The sequence below is a fragment of the Sinocyclocheilus rhinocerous genome, unplaced genomic scaffold, assembly GCF_001515625.1.
Source record: "Sinocyclocheilus rhinocerous isolate Xijiao unplaced genomic scaffold, SAMN03320098_v1.1 scaffold591, whole genome shotgun sequence".
Classification (NCBI taxonomy): domain Eukaryota; kingdom Metazoa; phylum Chordata; class Actinopteri; order Cypriniformes; family Cyprinidae; genus Sinocyclocheilus; species Sinocyclocheilus rhinocerous.
In genome coordinates this window covers 3,829,449-3,837,319 of record NW_015641476.1, presented here as the reverse complement: position 1 = coordinate 3,837,319, position 7,871 = coordinate 3,829,449, and positions in this window count along the sequence as shown.

Genomic DNA, 7,871 nt, shown 5'->3' with positions numbered 1-7,871 from the left:
TATATATATAGTTTTTACATTTTCTGAAAGTGGTTGTGCTTTTGGGCATAGAATGTTTCCGCCCAACAGTGACGATATGTAAATTTGTTGTTTTGTCATCACCAACAACATAAAGCTACCTATGACCTTGTGTTCCTACCTGACTTAAGCTCAGGTTTCACATTAAATGTGAGTACTACTTTTAATATAATATCCAGTTTTAATATGCCATTTGAAGCAATGCGTATTTGTTCAATTTTGCTATGTTTCAGTGCTTAGTGGTGTGCCGTGTGATTTGTTTACTGATCAAAACTGTGCCGTGGCTAAAAAAAAAAGTTGGGAAACACTGGTTTAGATAGGTAGGTCAATGTGTGCAAGTGCACTCGTCTAAGTTAGTTAAGCATTTATGCCAGAATTTCTACCAGCATGCAGCTCTACTAGTAAATCAGCCGCACTAGTAAATGTGTTACATCACCGCACGCCAGCACAAAGAGTGTGTTATATGAGAGTATTTGATTGGGCTTGTGTGTGTGTGTGCGCGCGCGCATGCGTGTGAGGTGAAGCCTGCACAGTCCACTCTCCATTAATTTAATGTTAGGCTGCCTATCATCATGCACAGATGCCTATAGACACATACATGGCCCTCTTGTGTGTGTGTGTGTGTGTGTGTGTGTGTGTGTGTGTGTGTGTGTATGCGTGTGTGTGTTTGCACAAGAGTGTAGCCCAACGAGCCTAATGATGCGGAAAGATAACGTATGCCACTGCAGCACACGACTTTATATACAGACACTTTCTCACACACACACGTATACACACACAGTCATTAGCTGATCAGTACAGTTATAATAATTAACACATAAAACACCAGCTCTTTCGGTGCCCCCCCTCTCTGTCATTAAGATGATATCATTGAGCACTGAGATGGAATGGTTACGTCTGTTCATTCATTAGAGAATGCATCCATCTGGTGTGTTTGGGTGTGTGGGAGTGCGTTTAGCGGGCAGTGTGCCCATCGATCTGAAAGGCTTCATTAGATAAGTGCTGACATCACAGATTGATGTCTCTTTAAGGTAGCCTGCCACAGCGCTGACAGGGGAAATCAGAGATATTGACTTCCCTGTGGGTGTTTGTGTTTGTGTGTGTGTGTGTGTTTTGGATGCTTAGAGATGTGAGTGGTGTATGTAAAGTGCACACATGCATTATGAGAGCAGGTAAATTTGTGTGTGTTTGTGTGCGTGTGTGTGTGTGTCCTATTCCTCTGTTTTAATGGGCTCCCAAGCTTTAGGTGTTCACTAATGATTGTTGTTACACACTCCACAGCGCGGCTAAGGGCCTTGTCAAACTGTCAGCATCACGTACGCTCGTTTGCACACAACTTTAGAGAAGAGAAGAGAAGAGAAGAGAAGAGACGAGAATCAGAGGAGAGGCATCAGACTAATTAGAACCAAATGCAAATTGAACAAACCAGAAAGAAAGAAAAACTACAGCGGGTGTGGAAATAGAAAATGATGATAGAAATAAAAACTGAAAGAGAATAAGAGAGAGAGAGAGAGAGAGTAATTGAGTGACAGTTTATCTGTGCTTAACCTGTGTCTCTGAGTGCTGATAGCAGATTGATTTGGGATTTCTTTATCATTCAAAGTGCTTTGCTAATGAAGACTATAGGGCAAGATCATTCTTATGGACTACCTATGAGCCGCTGTTGATCTCAGTTTAGATAGAGCAACAGAAGTGCGTGCACATGTGCTTATTTGAGAGTATGACTGCCTTTAAGGGTTTGTCTGGTTCTGTTACAGTGCTTATAATACGCTACTAAGTTACAGTGATGACTAAATGCTACATTTCTCTCACCTGCCATTATTTATCCAAGTAGGACATGTTTCCTCAATCAACATCCTTGTTGGTCTTAGAACAATATTCCTGTAAACCAGTAAGATTTGAGTGGTTGTTAATGGTGAACATTATTACTATGTTTGCCAGGAATGTTGTTCTAAGACCAACAAAAGATGTTGATCCAGAAACAGACATCTTAATTGCAGCTGACAGTAACCATAGGCTAACTCTGCTACACTCTCAGATAAAAAGGTACAAAAGCTGTCACTGGAGTGGTACCTTTTCAAAAGGTACTCTTTTGTGCCTTTTAGGTATGAATATGTACACTTTAGGTGTTATGTACCAGCAATATGGACCCTTTAGGTACAAATGTGTACTTTTTCTGGAAGTATACAGTGTGTCATGCATTTGTTTATTTGTGTACCCTTACAAATAAAACAACAATAATAAAAAATGCCCTGCAGTACTTATTCTATATTAGTATGTACTATACAGTACATACTTTAATACAGGGATATTTCACCCAAAATGAAAATTCTGTCATCATTTACTAAACTAAGGTATTTTGAAGAATGTTTCAGCTGCCCAAAGCAATTACCAAAATACACTAAAATTAAAATTGTATTATTATTATTTATTTTATTTGTCATTATTTTTGTTTGAACTGTCAAGAAGTTCTTTAAATGCAGTACATATTCAGGACGTGAGTATGGGCTGGCTTTCGCTATGAGTCTTTTATAAGTGGCCTGTCCAGTGAAATGAAGCATGACTCTAGATGTGGATGAGAGGAGAGCAGTCTAATGCCGGAGTGATGTTTCTGCGGTTTTCATGTCTGACCTGTTTCTCATGGCTGTAGTGAATCAGTAAGAATGACATGCTGCATGCTACTCAGCATCAGTTCTTTGTGTTAGATAAGTTTCACATGGAGCTTTGATTGTAGTTTTGGCTTCTCTAGTGGTTTGAGAATTGTTGAATTTGGATGATAAAGTCAGATTTTGGTCATGCATAAAATTATATTCAACAACCTCACTGCTTAATAAAACAAGGCTTTTTGGATCCCTCTTCATGTGCTGTGTGAAAGCAAAACATAAAGTTAAAGCTGAAAGTTTTAGTGGTAGATAAGCATAAATTTGAGTGTTTTAGTGTTTAGTTTAGCACAGGCAGTGTTAGCAGCCGCAGGCTGGATCCCTGCTGGGCCCTGCTCACCCAAGGCTCTTTCCCCATTGGCTGCCTCCAGGAGATTAAAGAGAATAAATGCCACCTGATTGGCTGTTTAAAATTTCATAAGGCTTTGCAAAATGTACAGCAATGGCTTGGTTTTTATTATGTATATTGTAGTAAGGCTTAACCTGTTAAAAGGGAAGGTGTTTTGATGTTGAATTCATTTACATATAGAATAGACATGCACAGAAAAGTGTCAGTCTCGTGTTCCCATCAAATGTCAGTGATAGGTGCTATTTCATTTCAGTTATAGTTTGCTTTGTTCTGCAGAGGGTGACTTACAAGCAGCTACAGATACACTCAAAGTTAGCAGTACTAATGTCAAACAATTCTTGTTTAATCCAGTTTTACATAATACCTAATTACCTGGTTTGGACCTCTATTTTCATGGTAAAGAAAATTGACGCCAACTTTTCTGATTACCGTTAAAACATTTGGGGTCAGAACCACAGAAATAAATTACATTTTAAAAAATATTAAAATTAAAACATTTACTTTTAAATTGTAATCATATTTCTGGATATTAATGTTTTACTGTATTTATTTCAAATAAATGCAGCCTTGGTGAGCATAAGAGACTTTCAAAAACAGTAACTTTAGCATGACTGTCATTACCTATGACCGAATCACAGCCATGCTGATATTCAGACAGCGCTCTTTCTCATGTGATATTGCTTAATCATAGGGCAAAAACAACAACTTTAGTCAGCATCAAAATATTCCTGTATTCTCTTTTTCATAAGCCTCTGTTGAATCTCCCAGGGTGCTGCTCAGTATTTTATTCAGCTTGTCAGAAACGGTAACAGATCTATTGTGGGATGATTACTACAGAGTTTTGTTGAAAGCCATTGATCAACAGAGCAATTAAAAACAATGAATAAGGCATCCAGCTTTAGCTACAGCTTAGACAATGCAATCCTCTCCTGGTGGACATGTTTGTTTGAAGAGAAGTGGGGAGAAATGTCACTCTCTTTTTCTCTTTCTCTCTCTCTCTCCATATTTTTTTTCAGTGTATATGTCTCACCATTTGGTATATTGTACATTCTATTTACTACCCTCTCATTACAAAAGAATAGCACACATATTGCAGCACAATATGAGGTTGTTTATGTTTGTTAGGTTTGGCATAGTTATGTGACACTGTTTCTCACTGATATGGCAATAATTTAATAGTGCCAGCTACATGTGTTTAGCACACCAAACTAAACCAAGTGCCAAAGGCAGAGATCCAGCATTCAAAGCAATGCAATTTTGAACAATTGAAGAAAAAAACAAAAACAATTTTGAAAAGTGTTGGTAACCAAGCAATTTTGGTGACAATTGAATTCCATTTATCGGTATTTACACTAATACATGTCTCAAAATATCTTCTTTTAGTTCCACAGAAGAATGCAGGTTTGCATCAACATGAGGATGAGTAAATAATGGCAGAATTAAAATTTTGGGTGAACTATCCCTTTTAGCTCAATCAACAACATTTGTTGGCATCCTGTCCATTACCACCATCACTAATTATAACTCAATGGATAGATTTCACTGCAAAGATTTGCGATCATACTACAATCATGAGCAAATGACTAGACGTGGCATTTGTCATGTACTGTGTGTCAGGATGGCACATATGCCACCTTATGAATAACTAAATAGCTAGAAAGGGGCAGACCGATGTGTGTTTGTGTGTGTGAGGTGGTGTTGGTGCCAGGTTCATGCCAGGCTCTGCTGAAGGCGATATGCCTTAGCAAGATCCTGTGTAGGATAAGCAGAGGAAGCTGGCAGCATTAACATACCAATGCCGGAGGACTTGAGCGGAAACGCCTCTTCAGTGCCTGTCTTCTCTTCCCTTCTTATTTCACTTCCGTATGTTTCATTTCAGCCCTTTATTCCATATGTGTGCATATTCTCCTTTCTATGTACTCTTCATCCTGCATGTTTGTGAACATCACACTTTTTTTTTTGTTTTTTTGCTACACTTCTCCTCTACAGTATTATATTCCAAATCCAGGTTGTTACTCAAAGGGTTTCACCATTTTCTGTAGGCAGTCAGAAATATGTGGGTTGGAAGTTCATGACAAAATTGGAGAGCAATAGCTTGTTGAGTCTGTTCTCCAGTGTGTGTAGGCTGAAAATTACACTCATAAAAGCAGTTTTAAATTCCATAACAATCAAAACATGGTGCATTAATTACCCCAAGACTGACTAACTGTTGTAGCTTTGGTGGAACATTCCTGCTAAGTAGTTTCTCAGTTTACAGCCTCTGAAATGTATTACATTTGCAATAGCTTACCAGAGTCAGTTTGGGCCTCACAGCCAATAAACTATGGACTCCAAGTTTCCTCAACGTTTAGTGAAACACCATACATAACTAAAACACTTTTTATAGAAAACTGTTATGAGCACTGACTTCATCTCATTTGAATATAAACAATTCACATGAGTCTTCACAAAAACACAATATTTTTTTTTAATGTAAAACCTTTTAAATTAGCACCAAACTACTGAATGCACCTTTAAATACTACAAATGAATTTAGGCATCACAACATTATAATGTACCGGATGACAAAATGGATATTCATTTTGAGATCCGCTAAAGAATATATTTAACAGTGTTATGAAATTATTAATGTTTTTAGAGATTAACTTGTGAGTGTTTAGTGATGGCAAAGGTAATCTAATTGTAAAAATAGGGGAAATGAGCATGTGTTATATATAAAATATGCATTAATGGACACTTAACAACCGACCGATCGATCGACCGATATGATAAATGAAAAATCTGTAATACTGGCTCATAACTGATAATGTACCAATATATCATGCATCTTATTGACTCACTGTTGTTGCTACAGTATGTGGGACGTTTCTGCTAACTAGTTTCTCGGTTTACAGCCTCTAAATTGTATTACGCTTGCAATAATTTACCAGAGACAGTTTGGGCCTCACCCAGAGGCATCAGAGAACTGAGTTGAACTTGCCTTTGACTGCCTGTTCGACATGAGAGCGACTTGAGAGGATGTCGCAGTTCCAATCAGAAAGAGTGTGTGCGATTCCCTTGTGTTGACTCCTTGTTCCTGTTTTGGTTTGTAAGAGCATCTGTTGTTCATGTCGCTCCCCTAGTCTGAGATTTGAGCATAACCCTGGCCTGTCTTTCTCTCTTGTTCTCTCTGATTAAAGGTAGGATGGTAGCGGTGGCCCGTGTGCTTTTTAGAGCATTAAATCCAGCCTCTGCAGATTTGCACGCCTGTCGCTCAGCCCTGTCAGGTGAATGCCAGAGAGACCGAGAGAGGTACCGGGGTCCACAGAGCTACATGGATAAACCATTTGTATCTGTTCAGTGCTGTGAACAGTGATCAGACAATGTACTCCCACGTCTCATGGGGTGCGGTTAGCTGTGTGTGCTGTATTTGAGGCGTGAGTGATGTGTGGGGTGGGTGCCACGGGGAGCCACCTACATCATTGGTCCTTCCCTAAGGCTGCCCTCCAGCGTTCTCTATAAAACTAATCTCCTTCAGGTTAGCCACAGTAGCATCATCAAGTGACTGAGTTTAGCTAGTTGAGAGGATGTCGCAGTTCCAATCAGAAAGAGTGTGTGCGATTCCCTTGTGTTGACTCCTTGTTCCTGTTTTGGTTTGTAAGAGCATCTGTTGTTCATGTCGCTCCCCTAGTCTGAGATTTGAGCATAACCCTGGCCTGTCTTTCTCTCTCGTTCTCTCTGATTAAAGGTAGGATGGTAGCGGTGGCCCGTGTGCTTTTTAGAGCATTAAATCCAGCCTCTGCAGATTTGCACGCCTGTCGCTCAGCCCTGTCAGGTGAATGCCAGAGAGACCGAGAGAGGTACCGGGGTCCACAGAGCTACATGGATAAACCATTTGTATCTGTTCAGTGCTGTGAACAGTGATCAGACAATGTACTCCCACGTCTCATGGGGTGCGGTTAGCTGTGTGTGCTGTATTTGAGGCGTGAGTGATGTGTGGGGTGGACAGGCAGTGCCCACAGGAGAGGACCATGGGGCAGGGTGCCATGGGGAGCCACCCACATCATGTCTCCTTCCCTGTAGCTGCCCTCCAGCATTCTCTATAAATCTCCTCTCCTTCGGGTTAGCCACAGAGTGAAGTAGCATCATCAAATGATCAAGTCTGTTTTAGCATTGCCATATTTGTGTGATTTGTTTAGCTTTTGTCTCTAGAGGTGGTCCATATTAGGTTATTTCACAAAACAATGTTTCTGATAACAACAGATGCTAAGAGGCAGCATGTTCATGCTTTTTGCAGCTTATGATTGGTTGTTGATGTTGGCTGGCCTTTTTTTTAGTGGTCGACCGATATTGTTTTTTTGACTGCCGATATCTTGGAAAGCAGGGTGGCCGATGGCTGATATAATTTTATGTATTTTAATTAATATTTAAGACATTTGAAATTATTTGAAAATGGATTCAAAAAATGAATGTGTAAAATAAACATACTTATACTTTAGATGACAAAGTATTTTTCACAATAAAATAAAAAGATTTTCACAATTTTAAATAAATATTTAAGAAGGAAACACTGTAACCAACAGGCCACTCAGTACTCTGGGAAGATTTTGTGCATTGGAAATCATTTTTTTTTCAAATAAAGCCAAGGTAACGCTCATTTTACATACAGCACATAGTGAAAATGACATGAATATGGCAGTGGGCAAATGCATAAAGCACAGCATAATTTAAAATCACGAGTTTAAAGTTTGTCGATCGCGCGTCTCCAGTGAAGCTGAACTCACCTCCTGTCCGCATTCAATTCACACGGACCAACCATCACACAGAGAACACGCGATCATGCAGGTCACATGCACACTTCACAA